Below are 26,159 nucleotides of genomic sequence, written 5' to 3' on the forward strand. Positions count from 1 at the left end.
TCTTTTAGTTGATTATCTTTGGTCATTTAAAGAGACAATTTCATCATCTGTAAATAATGATAACTTTGTGTCTCTCTTCCTGTATTAATACCAGATCTCTTTTCTTTTTTTTTTCTCATTGCACTGGCTAGAACTTCCAGATAAATGTTTGACAATAGTAGATACAATGAAAAATTTATCTTCTTTGAGAGGAAAGATAATCTAATTAAGAGCATTCTTAGCTCTTAATTATGAACTAAAGATGATTAGCAAATGGCCATGTGCTCTTCTACAACTATTGTGAAAATAATAGTAGTCATAATACTCTCTAATACATAATACTCTCTTCTCTGAGCAAGCAACTGTATCAGGCATTTCATAGGTTTAATTCATAATCCTTAAAACATCCTGCAAGTTAGGCCTATTACACCCATTTTGCAGAAGAGGAAAGGAAAGTTCTCATCTACTGAATAACTTACCCAAGGTTACCCAGCTCATAAGTAGTGAATTCAGAAATATAACCTAGAGCTTTCTGATTCTCATCTCTTCTTTTGTACCATATTATCTGCATTATATAAATAGCATAATGACTTAATTCTGAAATATGTAAATGGAAATATTTGATTGGGCAATTGGTGTAGGTTGCAATGATACACTTCAATATATTTTAAGTATTCAACTTGTGAGAATTATATATGGACTTAGAATGAGATAAATTATAATCATCACTTCTTAGTTTTAAAAAAATTGAAATGAGTTAATCTGATAAGTGTTAAGTACACACAATTAGTCAGTATCTTCATAATTATTTACCTAACTGTACCATATAAGCATATATTGATTGTATTGTGGCTTAACATTTAATAGATGCATAACTTCTCCCACAAACAGATTATGTATGTCAGAACTCTTGATAGAAACCCAACTCAAAAAGTGTCTCATGAATTTATGTAACCAGAAACACCCAGAAGTAAGGCTGACCTCAGGCATGACTAAATCTTCCTTTTCTGAGTTTCTCCAAGTGTTGATTTGAGGAAAGAAAAAAAATTATCTTTCTCTTTGCTGTAATATAATTTTTTAAAAATCCAAAATTTTCTTGATTTAGGTAATATGCCTACTTCTTGGACCAATCACTGAGAGGATGAAGTCCTCTGATCGGCCAGGCTTGGGTCACATGGCCACTCCTATGATTTGAGAGTGTGGGACGCGTACCATGATTAGCAGCCCCACCAGAATCCAGTGCAATGAGTAGTGAGGGAAACATTTTCCCAAAGGAAGAGAGGGGAAGGAATACTGGTTAGATAAAAATAATAGGCATCCATCATCAATTGTAAGCTCTTCTAAGTCAACCAAGTCTCTTTCATCTAGTTGTATTCCCTCACAGCAACATGCAAAGTGGTTATCCATGTAGATAGAAGACATTCATACAATGTAAATACAGACAGACAAAATACACATACAAATAATTGAATAGATTCAGAGTCAGCCATGAACCTCTGCTGAAACAATTGCATTAGCATATGACTTGATTATGTTTTCTCCCTAAGGTAAAGAAACATATGATGTATGAATCAAAGCCTTTCCTGTGTCACCTGGTGGGTTCTCTGAAAGGTGGACTCTGAGAGAGTTCAGTGTGTTCAGTACAGTAGGTATACTTGGATGAACACCTGTGAAAGGAAGGCAAGTAAGATTTGGCAGGGGGAGAAATCAATATGGGACACAGGCCTGAATAACAGCCTCAGCTGTCCCCATGGGGGACTCTGGAGCTAAAATGGCCTCTCAGACTTGCTACATAGGCTGAAGTGGCTGGGCCTTTACATGCCCCTGCTCCATCTGTCATTTAATGTGGACCAACCTGTGAAGGGCTTGGGGCACATCTTTGGGCATGTGGGTTTTCTGCAGCTGACGTGATCCCCAAAGGACTGACAGCTGGAGTTCTTCTGACAGCTCTCCTGCAGCTGGGGCAACAAGTCTTTCCTTAAAAGCAGATTTGGGGAGTGCATCTCTACAGCCATCATGTTTTCTAAGGAAATTGAAGTTAACTGACAATGAGGAAAAAAACTAGAGTAATAATTTTTGCAATGCCCTGCTGTAGATAATTTATATAATTTGTCTTTTAAAAGTATTTCCTTTACTCTTAATGTTATTCTTTCCTGGTAGGGAAGTGGATTTACACACAGTGAAGCTGAACTGATGCTCTCCATTCCTTTTTCACTTAGTAAATCCCCGTGCTACAAAACTGTCACTGCAATGTGTTGACAGCTAAATAATGACTGTGTACTACTAAATGAGTAAAAGAAACTCTTTTCTTACTCTTTTAAAATGTGTTTTTTATTTACTATTTTATCACTTTTTTATTTCTTGAAAGACAAGTTCAGAAAAAATGTGCACTTTTCTATAATATAGTTCTACTGTAACAAAAACTACAAACATAGCTTTTCCACAAATCCTACATTGTTAAAATATGCAGTAAGTTTGAAAATCATGGTGATGAGTCTGAGTTAAATAACATGTTATGGAGAACCCTTAATTGTGGTGACTTGCACTATAATTCATTCCGGTTGAATTGACCTGAGAGTTACAAAGCACTCTGTGTATGAAGTGTGGGAATGAGCAGGAGCTTTGCACTTGAACTGACTTGAACACTTCATAGTTATGGAGCCTTGGGCAGGTTAATTTAACCGCTCTTCACTTGTTTCCTCATTTGTAAAGTGGCGATGAAAATAATGACTCAAATAGGATATAAAGGACATAAAACACTGTCTGCCACATAGGCATGAGCACAATCGATAATTGTTATTATTCACTATTATTATCAAAGCAGGATTTTTATAAGACCTGGTCTTTCATATTTATAAACAGCTGATATTTTAAAGAGGAATGGAGTGTCCTTTACTCCCTACCATGAAGATGGCATCACTTTAGACTGGGCCATCAAGTTCCTGAATTTTTATTTTTTAACAGACAAAACAGCTTGCCCTGACTATCCCCGACACACACACACACACACACACACACACACACACACACACACACACACACACACACACACACACACACACACACACACACACACACACACACACACACACACCCTACTTCATCTTTGTTCCCAGTATCCTGATCATGTTTCATTCATTTGTGTAACAAAAGTGTCTCAGGGGCCTACTATGCACTCTCTTCACTTGGTTTTGCCCTCAAGTCTGCCCTCCAGTATTCTGGAAGAGCATCAGACTCGGAGAGTTTTACCCTTTGCTTCTGTGCTTAATGGCTATTCAGACACTCTTTTTTACTATAATGCCATAAGACTCCTCATAAAGACCTCTGCCTTCCAGGACTTCATGCCTCGCTGCCTATCCAATGAGCCTAGGATACCATATTGACACCATATATATTCACAATCTTTAAATTTTTTTCTGTTTTCATATATTTTAAAATCTACTTTTGATGCCTGAGTAGAACTGCTATTATTTTTTTTAGCTCGTATATAAATAGGAGAGCTGGAATCTGGAAGCCAGTTTGAAATGAGACTCCCAAAGGGTTAATTAGATATAGCAGCTGGCTGCTGTCTGTTAAACTCCAGTAGCTCAATTAGGGTCCCTGCCTGAAATCTGATTGCCCTTGGAAGAGCTTCTCAGCTGTAGCTTGTATACAAGAGCAAGAGTTCACTTCTAATTAGCAACATTTTTTTCCACTTAATTATCTTTAATTTTAGAAGTCCACCAACTAACAACTTTATCTGTTTCAATAAATGAGCCCCTACTATGAGTAGTATTTTGCCAAGCATTCCTGTACACAGCACCCTGGATTCTTATCTGCAAGTAAGTAGGAGATGGGGCTGGCAGTTGTGGTGAAAAGAGTGTTAAGATAAATATTCAAAGACAAATGATGCTATTGTGAAGCAGAATAGATAAAGGGCTGTAAGAGATAAAATGTTACAGGAATTCAAATGAAAACAGTTGCCTCTGTTTAAGGTGGAGCAGATAAATCCTAGTGGAAAAGGAGGATGTGAGATGGGCATAAAAGCTTGGATTTGGGCCAGCAGAGATGGGAAAGGCATTCCTGCCAAAACAGAGGGGTGGAAATGTAAAGGTGCAAGATATGACTGATGTGTAATATCCCCACATGGGGGCGGGGGAGTCTTGAAGATGGTTGTGAATGACCTTGTGAATAGAGTCCCATGGGCAGTGAGGAGGCAGGGATGATATGACTGACATCTGGCATTCAGATGCACATGGGACTGGACAAGGAGACTTTCTATAGGGCCAGAGGAAATGAACAAGAGAACCCCCTCCTATGAATGACATTGAAAAGGCAAATTTCAAGAGACCTGGGTGCAGGCTGTATCCGTTAGGGAGAGGGTAAAAGAGGCACAAGGGAAACCTGCAGGAGGGATAGAGCAGGGGGGTAGAAACAATACATTTTATTTTATTATTTTTTTTAATTTGAGCTGTGAATGGGTTATCCAGATGGAGATATTCAACAGGAAGTTGAAAACATGCCTCAGGGGAGAGTAGAACTGTAGATACAGATGTGGAAGCACTGAAGATAGAACCCTAAGGGTCCATGAGATTCTTGAGAGAAACAGTGGTCTCTTCTCTGTCTATACTTTCTCCCTCAAAAATCTCTTCCATTCTTAAGCGGAACATTTTCATTTAGGAAGTGGGAGAAGATGACACAAGAGGGCAGAGAAGGAATAACCAGAGAAGTAGAAGGCGGTCCTGGGTCGTAAAGTGTCAGGGAAATAGAAGGAAAGGAGAGGTTTAAAAGGTGGAGAGGCTAACCTCCTCAGACACTGCAGAGAAGTTGGATTGCTTGAACACTAAGCAAAGACGCACCCCGCCAGGATTCCATTGTGTCTGGTTAAGACTCCTGACATAGCATTTATCATGTGATAATTTAATTGTTTATTATTCTCCACCATTAGGTAAGGGTAATTTGGTATTGTTAATTACTTTATTACCAGCATTTACCACTGATAAATGAGTGAATGAATGAATAAACACATGAATGAAAATGTCAGTTGTGGCAGCAGTAAAGTGTAGTTTCAGTTGAGAGAGGGGGGTGTGGAAGCCAAACTCCAATGCCTAAAGTAAATGAATGGTGGAAAGGACAGTCAGGGAGATCAACCGAGATATACAGGCTGTTTTTAATTTTTGTAAGAAACAACAACAAGAAAAAAAAACCCAAACATGCAAATTCTTACAACTGTTGGCTTTAATTGTGGTGACTGAAAAAAAATGAACTGCCCTTGTGTCAGGGAATGTTCTTTCTGGTGGGTAGGAGAAAGTGCTGCTAAGAATAACATTTCTGTTTATTTTGAGATTGTCTGTTAACCTAGTGGGACTTCAGAGAGATTTAGATTACAAGTAAGCCTCTGACAGATATCTATGAAAGCTAGATTAAAACAATAATACGCACAATCAACTGTGGTCCAAGGGCTTGTAAATCAGTGCCAGTTGGAATGCTCAGAGAATTGGGAACAGTGATCTTTAGGCAGCCAGGTGAGACTAATCTGGGGAAGCTTTAGGAAGGAGATAAATTTAAGTTGTTTTGAAAGGGGACTATTCTAGTCAATTGGCAAAGAGTCTTACAGCACAGGATTAGGTACTTTAATTTGACTACTTGAGGTAATTTGGAGCCACCCCAATATTCTGAAAAGACTTGGTATAAAATGTTGTTTGGAAGATAACTCATTTCAGTAGTTTTTAAATCTGGCTGCATATTAGAATTACCTGAAGAGCTTTGAAAAATCCTGGTGCCTAGGCTATGGGGCAGAACGGTAAAAGCTAGAGTTGGGACCCGGCCGTCAGTGGTTTTTTAATGTTTTTTATTTTCTTTGTTTTGTTTGTTTAAGTTCTCTGGATGATTCCAATAAACAGCCCAAAGTGAGAAGTACTGCTCTAAGTGTAGGGAAAACTGCAAGCAAGCAAGAGAGAGACTAGAATTAGAAAGGTTAGCAAGGAGGCTGGAAATTGGTATCTGACCTAGCTTTGTGAACAGAGATAAAAGGGGTGAAGCTAAATAAAGTATTCTGGAGGAAAGCTTGGTTGGACTTTGTGGTACATGTCAGTTGCAATTTTTCACAAAGCTATATTCCAGGAGCATTGCCGATCTTATTAGGATGGATTAGTTGAAAAACAAACAGGTAGGACCTGCTAAGATCTGGGGCTTTTATTATTAGCAAAATTCTCAATTTCTGAAGTGCCAAAGCAACTCAGAAGAGAGAGAGAGAGAGAGAAAAATCATATTGAAAGTATATAAGATTTTGTTTATATTTGAAGGCAGAAATAAAGCCAATGATAGATGCTCTGGAATTAAGAATCAAAATTCAGACTTTAAATTGAGTTACAGTTAGGAGAGATATTGGTCTGTGGCAAAATTATGATCCTTTTAGAGTAACCTTGAAGAAAATGAAAAGCCAAACCATTAAGGACACTAAAAGAAAGATTCCCCATCGTTTTCAATCATAACATTCCACCTTCTTGGAACAAGGAATTTGTAACAGGTGTGGGAAATGGATGGGTAGTGTCTCAGAAATGATGACCTCTCAGAAAGGTGGGCTGGCAAGCAATGATGAGAATTCCAAAGTTCATATTAAATCACTTTAAATTTATTCTGGCATGTCCCACCTTTAAAGTTTAGAGGAAGGGCAGAATGTCATAAAGTGGCACTATTATTTATAAAAGGTAGTGTTTTATAATATATCATATTTGATAAAATATAGGCACTGAAAGAGAAACTTCACTGTCAAGAGCATCCTGAAGACAAGCAATTGAAGGCAGGTGTGGAGCAAAACCATTTTTTTCTGGCTCTGAGGATGAGGCTGAGTCTTACAAGCATGGTAAGTCTCCATGTAATAGCTGTCATTAATTAAAGAACAGACTTGGAACTGTAAATGAAAGATAATTGTTCCTATATTCCTGCTCCCAAATGCTGGGTCCCTGGTACATGCAGGGATAAGGGAGTTGGCTAGGACTGGTCCCAGCTGTAAGTCAGGGAGGACTACATGTTGTGATTTGAGGGGCAGAGACTCCCCTATCTCTCGCTCCCCAAAGCTTCCTCAGTAAACTTCATCCTATTTTCAGGGACTGGGGGTGGAGTAGAAGGTTAGTACCTTGCTTCCAGAACACCCTTGAGAAAATAAAAGCGTACTGTAAGGGATCAGGAACACACCAGAAATGACACTCATCCCCTCTCCCTCAGAGGAGCTCAGGGCACTCCCTGGGTAGGAGGGGGGTATCCTGAGGTTGAGCGTCAGAAGGAAGAAGAGAATCGAAGTTGGCAGGTCTGGGTAGGGTGCAGCAGGGATGAGCCATCGGGTCTCCCGTGGGAAGCTAATGGGTCTGGGAAGCAAGGAGGAGGAAAAGGAAGACCTGAAAGTTTTGCTGATTCTCTGAGAGGAGAAACCTCATTCTTCCCTTCTGCATCCGCCTCGCCTCACTCTTGGGCATGGGGCACTTGCTACTTCATTTCATCTAGCTGGCCTGACTACAAGGTGGGGGGCGGGCTCAACACGTGTCCACAGTTACTTTGTATCCCTTAGTACATTCAGGTGTCCTTAAATGCTTCCAATTTCCCTTCCTCAGGTTTGCTGTTCCAGGAAAGAAGGTTCTAAATTAATAGGCTACAAACTCCCCCTGCATGTTGGTTTGCAAAATTAATGATCCTAACGGAAAAGTAAATTAATCTTTGATGCTTGGTTGAGGCTAAGAGAAAAATCATTGTTTTGGGGGCTGGGCCTTCTTAAACACCTCACCCAAAGCATTCTCTCCCTCCCTTCTGTGCTAACCACACTCACAGAGATTGGGTGGCCGGGGGCCGGCAGGGGGGGCCCGGGGGGGGGGTTCGGCGAGGGGCCGGACACAGTACAGCTTGAAACTCCATCTCTGAATCCAAAGGGCCATGTTGCAAACATTTATCAAATGCCTGGTTTGTGCAGAACAGTGCAACTGTGCCCAAGAGAAGCCAGGAAAGGCTGCGTAGACGAAGCCACCTGACGTGACGTTCCTCCCATGTCAAGTTTTACTTGCACTTTCTACATTCACGGTTTGAAAAGACTGCAGTATACATTTTGTAAAATGTAAAGAACACGTCCACAGTTTCTTCAGTTTTCGGAAGAACAGCTTTGCCAAAAGCCCCCATCACAGGTCGGAGGGTTCACAGATCTCTTGGGATTAGGTAGATGTTAAGGGAATCAGAAGTTCTCTGATTGTCTTGCTGTGTTTCTCTAGCCAGAGCCTCTGCTGCACTGCATTGCTCAGTTTCTTTCAACTGAAAAATTAAATCTGCGCTCCTGTCAAAACGCATCATCTGCACACCTGGTCACTCATCCCAGTTCACCAAGCTCTCGGCAGAGTCGAGGTGGAAAGGATGGCAGTCCCCACTTCCGAAGTCTGGGAAGGCCAGATGTTTGGGAGGATCTGAACAACTGGTGTCCTGGGAGTTCCACGGGAGACCCGGTGCTATGAAAAGAGCTAGTGTCCGTCCATTTCCTAGCGTGTGAATCAGCCGGGTTGGGCCTTCGGGAGAAAATTCGTGAAGGACACCGTCAGAGCTATGGAACCTGCCAAATACACACGTCAGAACCAGGGGTGTGAGTGTGAAGGGGGAGGGGGGAGATTTTCAGAGGCTTTTCTTCGAGGTCTATTTATCCTTTGTGCCCCACGACTGGTGGGTTCTTAGAACGTAAACTCTTGGTAAGGGCCGGGAGGAGCCTCTTCCGAAAACGCCCAGGGGAGTATCTTGCTCATCAGTAAATGCTGAATGACAGCGGCAATTTCGGTCTGGAAGACCCGGCGCGGATTGGGTCTGGTGACCCTCTCGCGGGCGCGGCTCGGGGCCAGGACCGGGGAGACCCTGGAGAGGCGGCGGGGCGCGGGCGGCGCATCTGGCCGGGACGCCGCCGTCTGCGGGCGCTCGGAGGGGGCTCCACCTGGTCGCCGCGCCGCGGCCGGAGGGGCGGGGCCCGGCTTCCCCGAGGCGGCGGCGCCTCCTCGCTCCCGAGCGCGCACTCCCCGGCGTCCGGCGCACGCGCGAGGCCGGGAGGGAGCTCGCCCCGGCGGCGGCGGCGGGAGCGGGAGCAGGAGGGGGAGGAGGAGGAGGCGGTGGCGGAGGCGGAGGAGAAGGGCGGCTGAGGGGAGGCTGGCCGCGCGCGCGGTGGTGGCGGCGGCGCCGGCGACCTGAGCCGGGCGGAGTGGAGAGCGACGGAGGGGGCGGAGAGAGAGGGAGGCGGAGGAGAGTGAGAGCCGCATTTCCAGTTCCCAACTACGAGTCCCGAGTTTGTAGATGGGGCTGCTCGGCGGCGCCTGCGGCTGAGGAAGAACAGCGGCGGCGGGAGGAGGGGAGCGACGGCGGCGCGGAGGAAGCCGAGGTGCGAGCCGGTGAGTTGCCGGGGCCCCCACTCTCTCGGGTAACGGTCTCGCCGCACGCCGAGCCGGCCGGGGGGCGCCCTGTTGCTTGAGGCTTCGCGCCACGCGGGGACCCCGGCCCGCCCCGCCCCCTCGGCACCTGGGCTCGGGCGGGCGGCGGGGGCGGCGGGGGCTGCTCGGCTCGTCTCGTCTCGTCTCGCCTCGCGCGGGAGGGGCGCGCTCTGCGGGGCCCCCGGTTCCTGGGCTGCGGGCGTGCGGGCTGGCGGGCCGGGCGCGGCAACGTGTCTGGCCCATGCTGCCGGCCGCCGCGCCCCGCTCTCCGCCCGCGCTCCCCGGCGCGGCCCGGACTGGGGCAGGGCTGCGGCTGGGGCTGGGGGCGCGGGGCCCCCTCCGAGAGGGCGCCTGCACCCTCTGCGGCGAGAGGGGCGTTAAAGCATGAATGGAGAGCCGCGCCGGGGACGGCGGTTGCCGTGACTGACACCTTCGGGGTCGGTCCCCAGTGGGGGCGACTCCGCCGGCTTCTGGCTGCCTCTCGAGCTCCGAGTTCTTGGGGGAGGAGGCTTTCGGCGAGTACTGCTGCCACTTCCGAGGCACGAGACTCCAGTTGTTTGGCCAGAGTGGTTTTGGGCCGAGCACACGCTGCTCCGGAGGCGTTTGCGGCTGAGGCAGTGCTTTCCGATTCTGAGTACGTTGGTCTGGAACCAGAAAGGTGCTGGCTTTTTTTGTTTGTGGTTTTTTGGGGTGTTTTTTTTTTTTTTTTTTTTTTGGCTTTTTTGGCGGGGTGGAGGGCCAGGAGCGAGTCGATGGAGGGATCTTACGGTCGGCGTGATGACAGGATGTGGATTGGTTGGTGGGTGTTTTGGCAGAAGGACTTTTTAACACTTTCTTGGGAGTTTAGTCTCAATCTCCCCAGCTCCTGGGATTACGGCTGGAGATTACATCCATTCAACTTCCATCAGTTGGGGCACGTAAAAGGGGGTGGGGGCAGGCGAGGAAGGTAATTGAAGGCTGATGGGGAAGCTCAGAAAATTCTCCGCATTACTTATAAACAGCCGGTTAAGGTCAAGCTAGCCACGTTTTACTCTTTTTCCATGCCTTTGGGGATGGTTGGAATTTTACTTTGTGCTTCCTGACTTGGTCTTCTTGTTATATGGCTCGGAACAGTGGAGGTGCGTTAAATCGCTCTTCAATGAGAGTATGGTTTAGCAGCCATTTCTTCCCGTGAAATCTTTCAGATGGTCGTTGGGAAACTTCCGTATGCCGAATATTTAGGAGAGGTAACACGCTGTTAACCAATGCGGAGATAGTTGCGGTACGCAGGTTAAACAACAGACCTCACGGTATTCTTGTATCAGGCCTGATTATAGTCATGTCTTCTGAGGCCTGATTACAGTAAACAAAGAACTTTTGTGGGTTGTGTCATTTTGAGGTCATCTGTATCTGAAATCTATCATGTATTTAAATTCATGTTTAAATAGACGTTTGCACAATGTATTACTCTTTAAGGTCTATGCTTCTTTTAGTTTAGACTAGGGTTACATAATATACAAGTGGCAACATTTTTAATAGCTCTGTTTTTGTCCTATAGAGATTGTACACTAAATATCTTTATGCAAAAAAAAAAAAAAAACAACCATTCCGGGATGTGTGTGTGTGTGCCCTTTTCTAATTGATGCCACTCAGTTGCTTTTCCACTTGGAATTTCAAAATGAATTTTTTCTTTTTTTACATTCTAAATCAAATGAACACTGGAAAAATTAGGGGCTTAAGCAAGTCTGGTAGCTCTATATAAGACAGCGTCATTTTTTGTTGTTCTGTAGGCCAACTGTTGGATTTTTTTTTTTAAACGAATCATTTTTTTCTTAAACATTCATGGGAGCAGTTTGCATTTTTCCTGAGTCTCATTTAAGGCTGAAATTGTTCCAGAAGACTACACAGCCTGCTTCTCTTCCTCCTCCCCCAACCCCCTCTTTTTAGCTTGGGTTAACCAAGAAAATCATAATTGTGAGACTCCGTGTATGTTATCTATATTCTGCTTTTAAAATTGAAGTTGTTTGAGTATTTACCATCCCTTTATATACTTTACCATTTAATAATAGATGGTTAGCAGAAGACAACTGAGATTTTAATTAAATGCCCCTCACTTTTATGACATCCAAGCTTTGTTAAAAGTAACATCAGAAAATTATTGCAAGTTACAAATAATACAGGGTTAGTGCCGGTCAAAGACTACCTAATTATAAAAACACCGAGAAAATAAATGTTAAAAGAGGCAAGAGGAGCCATTTGTACTTTTTTTTTTTTAATTTTATTTATTTATTTTTGGCTGTGTTGGGTCTTCGTTTCTGTGCATGGGCTTTCTCTAGTTTTGGCAAGCGGGGGCCACTCTTCATCGCGGTGCACCGGGCCTCTCACTGTCGCGGCCTCTCTTGTTGCGGAGCATAGGCTCCAGACGTGCAGTCTTAGTAGTTGTGGCTCACGGGCCTAGTTGCTCCGTGGCATGTGGGATCTTCCCAGACCAGGGCTCGAACCCGTGTCCCCTGCATTGGCAGGCAGATTCTCAACCACTGCGCCACCAGGGAAGCCCCAAGTGCTGTACTTTTTATGTCACTTGCTGTATTATAAATTACCTAGTTCTAGGTGGTTTTTTAAAAAGAGTGTCTTGCAAATTAGACATTAGGTTTTTAGCACTGGTTATAATTTTCTTTAACAAGGTGGTTCATTTAGTAAGTGACTAAATTTGTATCAGAACATCACTTCAGGTAGATGTAGTTAACTTGCAAGGGATGTGCTCTTATTTATTTCCGGAGGAATGAACACCTGTCCATTTAGATAAAACAAATACTGGGCTGAGGATATCATTAAATTATTCCTAAAAAATTGTACTGAGAAAAAAGAACCTATAGATTCTTTCCTTCCAAAAATAGTGTTCACATTTATGAATATCATAAGAGCAGAAAAGCATACGAGGTCTCTTCACTGATATGGTGCTAGTATTGAATTAAAGATTTGATTTCTTCATTGTAGTTACCAGATTCTGCATAGATTACTTTTGGTCAGTCTCACAGGAGCTGCGATCATTTCCCAACTCTTCCTGTTATTTGTATGTGGCCACTGGGGGGAGACTTTACAATTTAGGTTGACCGTATCCCTCCCTCCCATACACCACTACTAATCATCCCTGAGCACTTTGCCAAACTGCTGGAAATATGTTGAGGAGGATGCCCTCAGAATCAAGTCTTGATCGAGGTGTCTAAATGACTTATTTCTTTAACTCACACCACACTCAAAAAGTACCTCTCTTTATAGATTGTGTTATTAACAGTCTACTTTTTGGTTACATGGGCTACCTAAATATCTAACACAGTGAAAGATGAGATTCATGAATACATTAGAGCTTTCAAAGATCTGACTTTACTGATATTAATCTTAGAAGCAGTGCAGGTTTAATTACTTGCTTTGCTTATATAGATATTAGTTGTCCAGAAAGATCTGGAGAGAACACCGTCTTATGTGAGCTGTACTGTATCCAAACCTCTTAAAGCTGATTGTTCTCCTAATTTAAAAAGCTTTCAGAGGAAAAGATACTGAAGCATACTTTGTACCTAATTTTTATCATGTAGGGGAAGTTCTTCCTTTATCATAGTAATAGAGATAAGATTGAAACCCACAACTTTGTTGACCATTAAGCTGTAGCTATTCTCAAGAGATACAATAAAGTCAGAGAAGTCTAGTTTCCAGTTTTCTCTTCTGACAATATTTAACTTTGTTAACGTCCAATTCAATAATAGTGAACTCAGCAAAGGATGTTATTTTTATAGTAGCTTAGAAAAGACTTAAGTTTTTAAGTTCTTCTTTAAGACCTTTGTGCAATCTTGATCATAGCATATAGATTCATTCACAGTATAATAAGTAGTACAGAATTTGAAGTAGTTTCTACCATCTTTCCTAGTTTCTTCTTTTTTAAGATGGCTTTGCATTTTTTTCTTAAAACATTTCATAATCCTCCAGAAGAGATATTTTCTGCTTAGGAAATGCTCATTCCTAGCTAACCTCAACATTGTGTTTAATACTTGGGGAGTAGTTTCTAAAGGTTTGTAAAGTTATCACTGATGCAAAGCAAAATGAGAATTAAAGACAATGTAGTGAGTTTTTCATAAAGCTCAAGTTATTTTCAAATCCTTTCCTCTGCCTACTAGTTCCTATACATGATCTGATTCCTACTTACTTTACCAACTTACACCTTTCCCTCTTAGATCAATTACTCCATTACCACTTCTTTATCATTCCCCCTTGTTCACTATATTCCGTCTACACTGCCCTTCTTTTTTTCCCTCAGAAATGTCATGGCTTGTTCCTGACTTAGGTCTGTTCCCTCTGCCTGGAATTCTCATCCGAAAACATGACACAACTGGCTCCTCATCATTTCAGGTTTCAGTTCAATTACCTTCTCAGATGAGCATTATTATCTAACCACCCTGTCAGAGTGGCACCATCCTCATTTCCCTGTATCCCATTACTTAAATTTTTTTCTGCAAACTGTTTATCATATCTGAAATTGTATTTTTATTTTATTATCTGTATACTCTCACTAGAATGCAAGGTCCATTAGAACAGAGATTTTTATCTCTTTTGTTTAACAGTATATTCCAAGAACTTAGACTTGTTCCTGGCACACAGCTGTCATTAAATATAAATATTCCTTTTTTTAAAATTTGAGGTTCTATCCCTCCTGAGGCTTTGGTGTTAAAATGTTCCTTTATGAAATGATTTGAGTAGATGATAGTTGTAGTAAGTAGGCCACTTTTGGCTGTAAGTAACAGAAATCCATTCTAACTGGTATGAACAAAAAGTGAGATATACTGTAAAGATGCAGGAGTGTCTAAAGGAATCCAAGGGTTTGGGCTCTGGAACTCCAGTGCCAGCAGGATACACTTCATCTCTTCTCTTTACTCTTCACTGTGCATTTGCTTCACATCTTCTAATGCTGTAGAGGACCACTCTCTAGCCCTCTTAGTAGAGGGCCATCAGCAGCTCCTTAATTTTCCCTGCACTGGCCCAGACAACAGGAAACAGATTCATCTAGCACCCATCCCTCCCCTGTTCAACAAACTATAATACCATGTTACTAGAACTTGCTTGTACTTGCTGTAATCATGTGAAATAGGATTGGGCAGTCAACCCAAGTAGGTGCCCCAGTGATAATTCATTTTCACCCTTACCACCCCCCCCAAAAGGCTGGTTTCCCCTCTTTTAAATTTTGCTGCTATATGTAGTTGGAAGATTTGAAAAGCACTGTCCTGGGTTTATATAAAAGCAATGTCCTTTTATGGAAGGAATTTACCATCTGGTTGAGGATAATATATACATGAAGGAAAGAAACAGAGTGGCATGAACTAAGGAAAATATTTGCAACTTGTATTATAGACAACAAGCTAACTTCCTTAATATATGAAGAGTACCTGCAAATTGATAAGAAAAAGACCAACCATAAAGTGGGCAAAGATCATGGACAGATAATTCACAGAAAAGGAAATTCAGATCGTTCTTAAACATATATATCAAGATATTCAACCTCACAATATAAATATCAAAAATTAAAACTATGAGATACTATTTTCAGCTATTAGATTGGCAGATCAAAAAAGTTTGATAGTACATTTAAAATTTTTTATTTTATATTGGAGTATAGTTGATTAACAATGTTGTGTTAGTTTCAGGTGTACACAGATTCGGTTATACATATACATGTATCCCTTTTCAAATTCTTTTCCCATTTAGGTTATTACAGAGTATTGAGCAGAGTTCCCTGTGCTATTCAGTAGGTCCTTGTTGGTTATCTGATAGTACTTTTGAAGAGGGTAGAGACTAACAGATGTTCTCATGCATTGCTGGTGGAAGTATATATCAATAGAATTTGATGTGATTGAAATTTCTGAAGATTGCTAAGGTAAATAGAACTACCTGGGAATATGTATAAATTGGTGTAGCTTTTTATGGGAGGGGAAAGAACTAACTTATTTACTTGAACACTAACTTGTGTTGCTTTATTTTTGGCTTTAATCGTGAAATAAACCCAGGCAAAGGTAAAGCCAGCAAGATTCCACACACACACACACCCCGCCCCCCAACACACACACAAAGGAGATTTTTTTTAAAGGATCATATTCAGTTCTCCTTCCCAGGTCACCTTTTCTTCTACCCTAGTACTGGTGAAGTTTGTGTCTAAATCACTGAGATTTCCATATACTTTGTATCTTTTCAGAGCCTTGTACTTTGTTAGCTACTTAGTAACAGTTAAGTAAAGATTGAAGTGAACACGGCTTAGCTTATTGGCTTTTTATAGCCACTTCATAATTTTATGCTTTTGGAAATATTTTGTAAAAAATGATTTATAATTTCACTTAATATATGTACTTCGGATTTTATTACAATAAATGGTCATAGAACACTTTTATAAGTTTATTATATAATATATTAATGGAACTTTTACATGGTTCCTTTGTTCTATGAAATATTGTTAGATCTTAGTTGGGTTAGAAAAATGTTGTGGAAAGATGGGGGAGGGCAGCTGAAATTCATGGACCTTTGCTAGAAAAATTCGTGAGAAAGCGTGAGGAAGATGACTGAGCAGATCAGGGCCACATGCTTAGGAAAGGAAAAGGAAAGAGTGAGGGATTTATAGAAAGTCTGTGGTGGAACCCAGAGGGGCTACATCTTGGGAGAAGTTTTAACCTAGGAAAATGCTGTTGATTTAGTTGAATGCATACTTTGAGGATACATTATATCCTTCATGAGACTTTAATTCTGTAGGTCTTTTGCCATGAATTGGCTCTGATACCAGGGCTCTCTACCTGAGTGGGTATCGGAATCCTTTAGAGTTATCCCACACCAAAGGATTCTAATTTAGTAGCTCTGAAGGGCGGCCAGAGCATGTTCATATTTTTTAAATCCCCAAGAGCCAATATTTGTAAAATAATACATCCTATAAAATATTCTTTTTAACGACCAAATCAGTCAGCATAGCTTTTATGGTCCTTTACCATTTAGATAACTAACCTCAGAAGGTCTGTCTCACCTTAGTCTCTACTTTAGCCAGATTGATAGTCTACAAGCATCTAATTGATTTCCATTGCTTTGCTCACTTTCATGCTTTCCCCTTCTTTGCCCCCTTGTTTCTTCTCTGCTAATAAATGTTTAAGCTTGCCTCCCCCAAGAAGCTGTTTTTGGCTGGCCTCATCCACCATTTATCTTTTCAGTATAGGACAAATTATAACGTAACACTGACATAGCTGGTAGGTACACATCATATGAGGGGCTGATTCATGTGTTTTCACTCCTGAGTCTTGTGTATGTATTCCCCTGTTTTACTGTTTGAACATCCTTATTTTTTCCTCTTTCTACCAAGAGCTTGGAGGTTAGACATAGTTGGCTTAGCATCGATAATGGCATCAGCAGTATATTTGAATGCTTACTATGTTTCAGGAGCTTTGCTAAGTGTTCTCCACACGTTATCTCATTTGCTCATCAACAGATTTTTAAAAATCAAAACCCTTTTCTGATTGAGTTGGTTTCCTGTGGCTGCTGTAACAAATTGCCACAAACTTGGTGGCTCAAAACAAAAGAAGTTTATTCTCTCACAGTTTTGGAGGCCAGACGTCTGAAATCAGCATCATTGGGCGGAAACAGGGTGCTCCCTCCAAAAGCTCAAGAAAAGACTATGTCCCTTGCTTCTTCTGCAGTTGCTGGTGGTGCCAGAATTCCTTGGCTTGTGGGTGCATCACTCCAGTCTTCAAGGGCAGAATTTCAAATCTCCCTCAGCTCTGTTCTTCTCATCACATTTTCCTGTGTGGGAGAGAAGGAGAACTCTCTCCTTGCCTCTCTCTCATAAGGACACATATGAGGCCCCCCGCTATTGTTCCAGGATAATCTCCCCGTCACAGGATCCTTAACTTAATCACAGCCACAAAGATACCTTTTGCAAATAATGTAACATTCACAGGTTCCAAGGACTAAGACATGGATATCTTTTGGGGGACCATTTTTCAGTCTACCACTGTGATAATTCAGATGGTCCAGAAAAGGAGGGCTGGTAAAAGTCTTTTTGCCCCACCCTCATTCCTCTCTTTCTATATCAGTGTTTCTAAGCTAGAGACAATTTTGCTGTCCCCTCAGGGACATTTGACTATCATAACAGGGAGGCAGTTGCTGTTGGCATCTCTCAGGTAGAGGCCAGGGATGTTGCAGACAATGTACAGGACAGGCCGTCCCTCACAAAGAATTATCCGACCCAAATATCATAGTGCTGAGGTCGAAAAACCTTGTCCTAAAGGTAACTATTGCCAATAGTTTCTTGTATATCATTCCTGAAAAAAAAATCTTATATTAGCACATATGATGAGTAAAGCCCTCTGATATGATTTGATTATGTCTGGTGGTAGTTTTTGGTTGATTGAAAGTTGATTTAAGTGAAGAGTCATAAAAAATGACTCAATATACCTTAAATAACATATTTTCACTTTCAAAATATAAATATACATGCATGCACCAATCTTTTCTTTGAGTATGTATCTTTTGACTGGAGCTCTGGGTCAACATTCTTATATAAACTTGTGTATTATCACCGATCCTAACTTAGGAGCAAAAACTTAAAAGTTTGTGAAGGAATCTGAGTGTAGGATCCTTGTAGTGTTTTGTGACTCCTGGATTGTTTATAGCTGTCTTGCTTACACTTAATTATACAGCAATTTGGATTTTTTGTTTTCTTGTTTTGTCACTTGCTTTCTTTGGGTCTTTCCAAAGCATTCAACTTGGTTTTCATATGAAGAATAATATAGCTCTCATGGTCTTGTATCAAATACAACATATATATATATATATAGGATGTGTGTGTGCGCGCACACGTGTATGTGTATAAAGAAATCCAATTTTGTACAGAAAAGAATGGCTAAGATATTGCAAGTACTTCTTCCAGTTGTAGCTCATTTAAATAGCTTCTCATCTGGTGATACGGTGAGAGCTAATGTCACAGTTACTTCCAGATTTTTGGAAGTTTTAGAAAATTTTGTTTTAATACTATAATGACAGAGTTTATAAATTATATGATATTACCGTAAATAACTTTATTGCTGTTACCATCTTAATGCTTGAGTTACTTTTCATTAACTGTAACAAATATTATTTGGAGTTTTGCTTACTAGCAAAACATTTTCACTGTTCCTTATATAGTGAAATGATACAGTTTCTTGAAACTGGGTACTTTATTATTTTCTTACTCAGCAAGGCAAGAGAGTTAGCGATATGGGTTGTAATTCCAGTTTTTCCAACTTCCAGCTCTTTTACTTTGTTCAGGACACAGAGCTCTGTGTGGTATAAACAATACGCTTGCTGGCAGAGATTCTGGTGTTACTACTAAACTCAATATACCTTATCTCTAAAATAGGGATTATAACATCTACTTTGTAGGGTTGGTGTAAGATTTTAATTGGATAATATATGTAAAGTGTCTAGCACAGAGTCTGGTACAGTAAATATCAGTATCCTTTTCTTCTCTTACTGTTTGGTACAGTGTTATGTGTACAGTGGATAATATTTGTTGAACAAATATGTCTTCAGTGCCTTTGCTTGATTCATACTTTCACTTTTTTCTTTCCAGTGTAAGAGCTATGTCTGTTAGTAAATATTTTTTAAAAGAACTTTGCTTTTAAAGTAGTCCAGTAAGTTATGTGCTGTTGGCTAAAGTTAATAAGTCTTATTTCTATATGACATTTCAGTGTGTTTACAAAGGCAAGTTAAGTATTGGGTGGAAAGATGACTATGTAACCTCAAAAATTCCTTCCAACGTAATCTAAAATTTTTATAAACTTCACACAATCCTGAGTTTTCCTCCTGCTTTCCCCCTAAAATCTAAAGAAGTAAGTAGTGTTTGAAAAATGTAGCACTTTGTTTGGAATGAAGAAAATGACCATACTTATAATATGTTCATAATGGTCCATTTATCATATAATAGGAATTCTTTAGTATTTGGAATGAATGTTGCTGTCTTTAAGTGGATTTGTCTTTTTATTTTACCTTGAATATGTATTTTTATATACATATAATAAAATGTTTTACGGGAAGTTTCATTTTACATAAAACTATTTGCCTTTTTATTCATCTATTACATATCCTAGCTGGGACTTTGGTATAAGAAACTTGGGTAGCTGAGTTAAAGAAATCTAATTCATTGAAGTTGCTTATTTTAGAAAGTAAATGATGGTCATGCATAATTTTATATAAGTTGATTCAGATGTTTTTAATTTTCTTTTTTAAACTAGTATTTTGGAATGGGGGATAAATGAAAAAAATTAAACCACGTTTTTAAGAAGGTTGGAACACCCTGGGAGGCACATGGGCAAAGCCATCACAGTATGCACTTGCCATCCTTAGCACTGGGTTCTTGAAAAACCCAAGGTAGAGAAGTTTTCCCTGAAGGAATTTAAACTGTTGTGGGGGAAATAGGATTAAGGAGTCTGAGATTGTGAATGAACCCTTAAAAACCTTATAAACTTTTAATGTCCTCCCAGTTAAAACATTAAATATATCAAACAAATTATCGATGACATTTTATGCAATTCAGTTTGGAAATACCGGGTACTATACAACTAGTTTGCATTTACCACTACTTCCTTGAAAGAAATGTTTCAGGATTTCCAGTCTTGGGGTAGGGGGGGGACAGGAAATGCTTCATAAATCCTAAGAAGCATTTTTAGGACGTCTTATTCAGAGCCTGTCTTATTTTCACTTAAAGGTTACTAACTTCAACTTCTGTTTCTAACTGTTGTTTTAGAGATAGCATAACTTGGACATTTGAGGTAAAAGAATAAGCTTTTAGTAACCTTTATTTAACTCACTCAGCTCGCTATAGCCAAGTGGGTATTTATAGTTCCTTTCCTCCGTGGTAACTTCATGCCAGTTCATGTCAGAACGTGACATAGTGGGACACTGACTTGGCTCTGATTGTCCTTCCATTCTCATCTCTGTTCTCTCCTTCCCAACAGACTGTGATTCTAGATCGAAGGCTGGAAATTTGTTTTGTCTCTGTTTCTATCTCTTTTAGGAGTGCCCAGCAAATATCTTCTACTCCTACTCTGCCATCTCCTTATTTCCCTTCCAAACCTGCAGCTCCCTCTCTTCCAAAATATCTCCAGAAACAACAGCTTAGAATTTGTTACACTCAAATAGAAATCTTTACCAAAAGTAAATCTGTGTATATATGTATATACTGGAATTTCACATAATACAAAGGTTATTTTATATCGCTATTTGAGGGAAGAAATGGTCTTTGTGTCCCCTCAGCCAAGCATTGTCCCATGATCTTAGGCAATGCTTGATATTTATTATTGAGCAAATTAGGAAACCTCAGAAATTAGCATATAAGTAGTGGTTTATCATGTGCAGCAGACTGTAGGTTCTGAGATGGTTTAAGAAAAATTCTTATCTGTAGGGAGGGACTTGCTGCTCATCTGATTGGATTAATTTTTGAGGTAAGTCCTAAGATGCTTTTAGCTCTAAAACTTTGATTGTAAAAAAGCAAGAAGGGGGCCATCAATTGATTAGGTATTGAATAGCCAAGAAAAAAAGAATATTGTTGGGTGAGGTAACATGAATGAAGGCATTTGGGTGGGAATGAGATAATGTGGTTGTAGGGATAGGAAGTAAAAAGATCAATGTAGTCAGGACAGAGTTTGTATTAGAGAATAGAGGAATTCAGTTGAATTGATGGAAGGCTAGATTTTTAAAAGAGAAATTTAAGCATTTCCAGATGGCAGAAAGCCCTATTTTTCTAATGCAGTATTGTCATTAAAATGATATTTTAACGTGATCTGTGTGATAGTCTTATGCTGAGTGGATTACAACAAAGAAGAGAATAGTAGTAGAAGACTTGCAGTGGTAATTTAAAGGCGAAGCAGCGAGAGCTTGGAAGACAGGTGGCAGAGAGAATGGGGAGTATAAGATGAATATAGGGAAATTGTGAATCCACTGTGGCTGATCAAATGGAATATAGAGGTATTTTTCAAGGTAGTTTTCAAGGGATTCCTAGGCAAAGGACAGTCCCTGGATTTTCAGGGTTTGGGGATCTTTTCCGAAGATAAGCCCTGTTCTTGTTTTAAAGGTTCATTTAGGTTCTTATTTTTAAGTAAGTTGTTACATTTCTTAGATTTAAGCAGGCTGTTCTCAACTATATTTGACCCTTTTTATTATTATTAAAGGATAGAAAAGTTCTTTTGAGACCACTTACCTGGGTAATACTTAGTAAGTCAAATTTCATTTGGACCAGCATGATATACTGTTAACTTTCAAAGGAAGGGTATTTACCGTAATGATGATGGAGGCGCTGTGTCCGTGTTGTCCTGGAGGGGAGGGACAGAGAAACTAAAAATTAGGAAAAGGGGAAACTTAGAAAAGCAAGACGCTGATAGTACTGATGAAGATGATAAGAATATTAAATTTTAAAAGCATTCAAATGCCTGAAAAACAAAACAGTGTTAGAAGTTGTGGGGAAATATGAGAAGTCTGTGATTTGATTTTTTTTTTTTTTTAGAAATTCACATTCTTTTTTATTTATTTATTTATTTATTTATTTATTTATTTATTTATTTATTTATTCATGACTGTGTTGGGTCTTTGTTTCTCTGCGAGGGCTTTCTCTAGTTGTGGCAAGTGGGGACCACTCTTCATCGCGGTGCGCGGGCCTCTCACCATCGCGGCCTCTCTTGTTGTGGAGCACAGGCTCCAGACGCGCAGGCTCAGTAATTGTGGCTCACGGGCCCAGTTGCTCCGTGGCATGTGGGATCTTCCCAGACCAGGGCTCGAACCCGTGTCCCCTGCATTGGCAGGCAGACTCTCAACCACTGCGCCACCAGGGAAGCCCCCTGTGATTTGATTTTTATTATCAGAAGGCATATATAAAGAATGGTCATGGGCCTTCCTCTCTGACTTTTTTTTTTTTTTTTTAATTCATCAAAAAACCATATCGTAAATACCTCTTGGAACCATGGTCATACTTTCTCTAGAAAGCCAAATTATTATGAGACATTTACTGGGTGATCAAGAAAAGTGAGGTGATTTTGATGCTAGAAACATCAAACTTTATTAGCTTGGTTTGCATTGTATTTCAGTGTATATTGTGTAATTGTGTATATTGTATTTCAGTGTAATCAATGTATATTCTAAAATATACCACTGATTCTTTAAGGGGGGCAGTTTTGCTTCCCACGGGGTATTTGGTAATATCTGAAGATTTTTGATTGTCACAATTTGGATAAAGGTACTCATTAGCATCTAGTGCTTAGAGGCCAAGGATGCTACTAAACAATTCATAGGACGGTTCCCCATAACAAGGGACCAAAATGCCAGTAGTGCCAAGATTGAGAAACTCTGGAATATGGAGTAGGCAAATTCTTCCCGGGGAATTTTAGAGACCTGGTCAATTTATTATTTCCTTTTTTCTAGATTTGACCAGGTATTGCCTTCTGTTAATGCACTTTCTTCCCACAGCTTACAATACACTTGATTGTCACTGTTTTCTTTATTGTGTTCTTATCCTGTGGCTATATCTTGGATACTTTGATTAGACAGATATTTCCAAATACTTCGACCTGTCTTCTCTTAGGGTGGCATTTTTCTGCTAGGACTGTGTATCTTGTGTTTCGTTTTACTAATTTAATTCTTGAGGGATCACCCTATTTTCAAATTCTGAGGGCCTCTTGATGCGATTTCTTAAGTACTTTCTTTTGTAAGAAGGCTTTTTCATGTGCTTCAAGTCCCAGGTCTGGGTTGAGCTAGTTCTTGAGTCCAGGTTTTTTTTTTTCTGATGATGTTTGTATCCATTCTAATATTTTCGTACAAGGTAATTTTTTTTCTGACAATATTTGAAACTGTTGTAATCTTTCTATTATACAAGTTTATTTAAATGAAATGTTTAACTCCAAGAAAAACCATCTAGGAGTTATTTCTTTTAGAATAATTTTATCCCTGCTTATAGATAAAGATTACCCTACATAAAACAGTTGCATATGAAAAGGTATTTTAAAAGGTATTAGAATGGTTTCATAATGATAAGTGAAAAACATTAGGAACCGGTTTATTTTTTCCTTAACATACCTCAATTTGATGTTCATCTAAACATATTGAGCATTTAGTAAAATATAAGTGCAGTATGCCTGTGTATACAGTTGACCCTTGAATAACATGGTGGGTGGTGGGGTGGAGGGGCTGGTAGTCTGTGGATATGTATCATTGGCCCTCTGTATCTGTGGTTCCTTGGCACGTGTGGGTTCAACCAACCACGGATTGTGTAGTACTGTAGTATTTACTATTGAAAAATATCCATGTGTAAGTGGACCCACACAATTCCAACCCCCATTGTTCAAGGGTCAGCTGTACTAGCTACTCTGTGTACAAGAAAGGAATAGGGAGGGAAAGCAAAAGTATAAAGAAATTATGTAGTAGTCAGGATGTGATGGATCCATATTGTGTGTGTGTGTGTGTGTGTGTGTGTGTGTGTGTGTTGAAAATTTGTCATCTTTGAGAAGCGAAGTTCTGGAGTAAGTGTAGGGTTTTTTTTTGTAGTAAATATTTTCTCTCTACTTCTAGTACACATCACTTATATCTTAATCTTCCATTTTCATCTGTGCAAATGTTTCATTAATTGACCTTCCATCAATCTAAAACTGATCTGCCTCACTGATAGATCGCTTGTTAAAAAGAGGCTTTCATTGGTTTGTTAAGCGACATATTCTGGAACTGCACAACAGAACCATCCTACCCCACCACTTCAAATGTGCGTAGTTATTGTTTTGAGTCTTGACTCCTTCCTTGGGCTTCTGTCAGCCGTGGAGAGCACTGCAGTTGCAGCTGCTGCCTCACAAAAGAGGTTTCGGATCCTCACTGCATGAGCACACAACCAGCATCAGTAAGTCTGTTTTAATTCAGGAGATACTTTAGCTAAGAAATATTTAAATGCTGGAAGAGACTGCTCTTCTGAGTCTAGGAATTGTAGGGTAGTCTGATGCACTGCTTTTATCCTTGGTGTGCTGAACAACCCAGTTTATCTAAAAGGAGAGATTTATGTTGACTGATGAGCAGGACAGTTGTCCCTCCCATTACTTGTTTATATAAATTTATTTTTAACTTTTAAAAAATATTAATGATAAACAGTTAAAATAGTACAGAAGGATGAATGTACAATGAAAGTTGCAAATGTTCTGTTCCCAGTTTTACTTCATAGAGTTATTCGTTGATAATAGCTTCAGATTTAGTCATATCAGTAAAGTGTTTCTCAACAATTGGTCTTTGACATTTTTGGCAGTACTGTGCTTTGTCTTGTGGGATTGTGCTGAACACCACTTAAAGTTTAGTGCCCCTGTTCTCTACCACAGCCATTGGAGCATCAAAGATGCCCTCCCACATTTCCAAATGCTCCTGGGGAGGGGAGCGGTACTTACCCTGCGTGAGAGTTTTGTAAATTTTAAAATTACGCTGTGTGTCTTAGAAAACATGTGTCTATTTTTTCAACTTTACCCAGTAACTATTGACTCTACTATAAAAGAAGAATATTTGAGCACACATGCACTTCTCAAGGGAGGCCCAGAAAGAAGTCCACTTGGGAAGAACTGCGCTTACCTCTGATGGCTTAGATTACAACATTTATTCAATCTTACCTGCATTCCTTTATGATAGTATTACTCTTGTGTTTTCAATTACCTATCTTTTTTTTTTTTTTCTCTCTCTCGAGTGTTTTTTGTGATTTTTGAATTGTGAGCTCATGCTTGGCAGGGTTTTATTCAAGGGATTCTGTGCAGCCGGGTTAGGGGACACATTTCTCCAGGGAAGATTTGCTAAGGGTTTTCTTTGGCACCTGTGTAATTTCTCAGCTTGGGGTTTTCTGAACTAGGTAGGTATATTGGAACCCTGAATCCTTGAGAGTAGGCTGTGGTTACAAATTCTCAGGTGGTATTTGCCCCCTCATACAGAGTTCAAGCTGAAAAAGGGCTCATTTCCTCATTGTCTTCCTTGACCAACAGGGACAACTTTGCCAGGCCACTCTTTTACCAGGTGGGGCTTAGTCCTGTAACATCCCTGATCTATATGGAGGGGTCTAATTGGCAGTTCTTCTTTTTGAACAGACCAAGGCCTAAACTGCTGCCTCTGAACTAGGTACTGAAGTCTGCAAACACTCCATGCAGCTATGACTCAAGCACATGCTTACCAGTCTGTTTTTATCCTCTTCACGTTGGCCCATGAGGAGTTTCTTGAGGACTTACCCTTGCACTTGAGAGGATGATTTTGGTGCTTTGGTTAGCATTTCTAGGCATTTTGTGAGAGAATTACTTTCAGATTTTCAAGTCCATCTTCTTGCTAGACATGCAAGCCTCTTCACCAGCTTTCTGACTTCTAGTATTTCCTAAAATTTCTGGTTTCTAATCTTTCATTTTCTCTCCCATCTCACCTCTAGTACTGTTGGTGTTCTATTCTTTTTAAAAAGCACGGATTCTGTCATTTCAGTGGGACCTCAGGAGGGAGACGGTGTAGGCATGTGTGCTCAGCCTTCCATTGTGTCTGGAAGTTTGTCACATAGTTTTTAGATCTAAGCCCATCGATGCTAACTGACCTGAAGAAAAATAAATCTCTGTAAATGCCTTTTCATTTAACTGTGATTTTTTTTTTTTTTTTTTTTTTAAGTTTGAACTTGAAGAGCGTGATGTTTGGCTATAAAAGAGGTGAAGGGACAGGGATGGAGGATGAAGTTCAGGCCATTAACTGTGC

General features: G+C 40.3%; 1 protein-coding gene across 6 annotated transcripts in view; it reads left to right on the forward strand.

Annotated features, from left to right (window-relative positions):
* Window positions 1-3,143: 3,143 nt before the first annotated feature.
* The window catches only part of PALS2 (protein associated with LIN7 2, MAGUK p55 family member), a 111,445-nt gene continuing 88,429 nt past the window's right edge, over window positions 3,144-26,159 (forward strand). For 2 of the 6 annotated variants that reach the window (XM_082398400.1, XM_082398404.1), the window contains exon 1: window positions 9,235-9,362. The gene's annotated coding sequence lies outside the window, so the exon portion shown is untranslated. Of the gene's footprint in view, window positions 6,824-9,072; window positions 9,367-9,889; window positions 10,060-26,159 lie in introns of those variants that run through there. The other 4 variants (XM_082398402.1, XM_082398403.1, XM_082398406.1 and 1 more) reach the window with 4 other exon arrangements.

This window comes from Balaenoptera borealis (genome assembly GCF_965194805.1).
Source record: "Balaenoptera borealis genome assembly, chromosome: 7".
Taxonomy (NCBI): domain Eukaryota; kingdom Metazoa; phylum Chordata; class Mammalia; order Artiodactyla; family Balaenopteridae; genus Balaenoptera; species Balaenoptera borealis.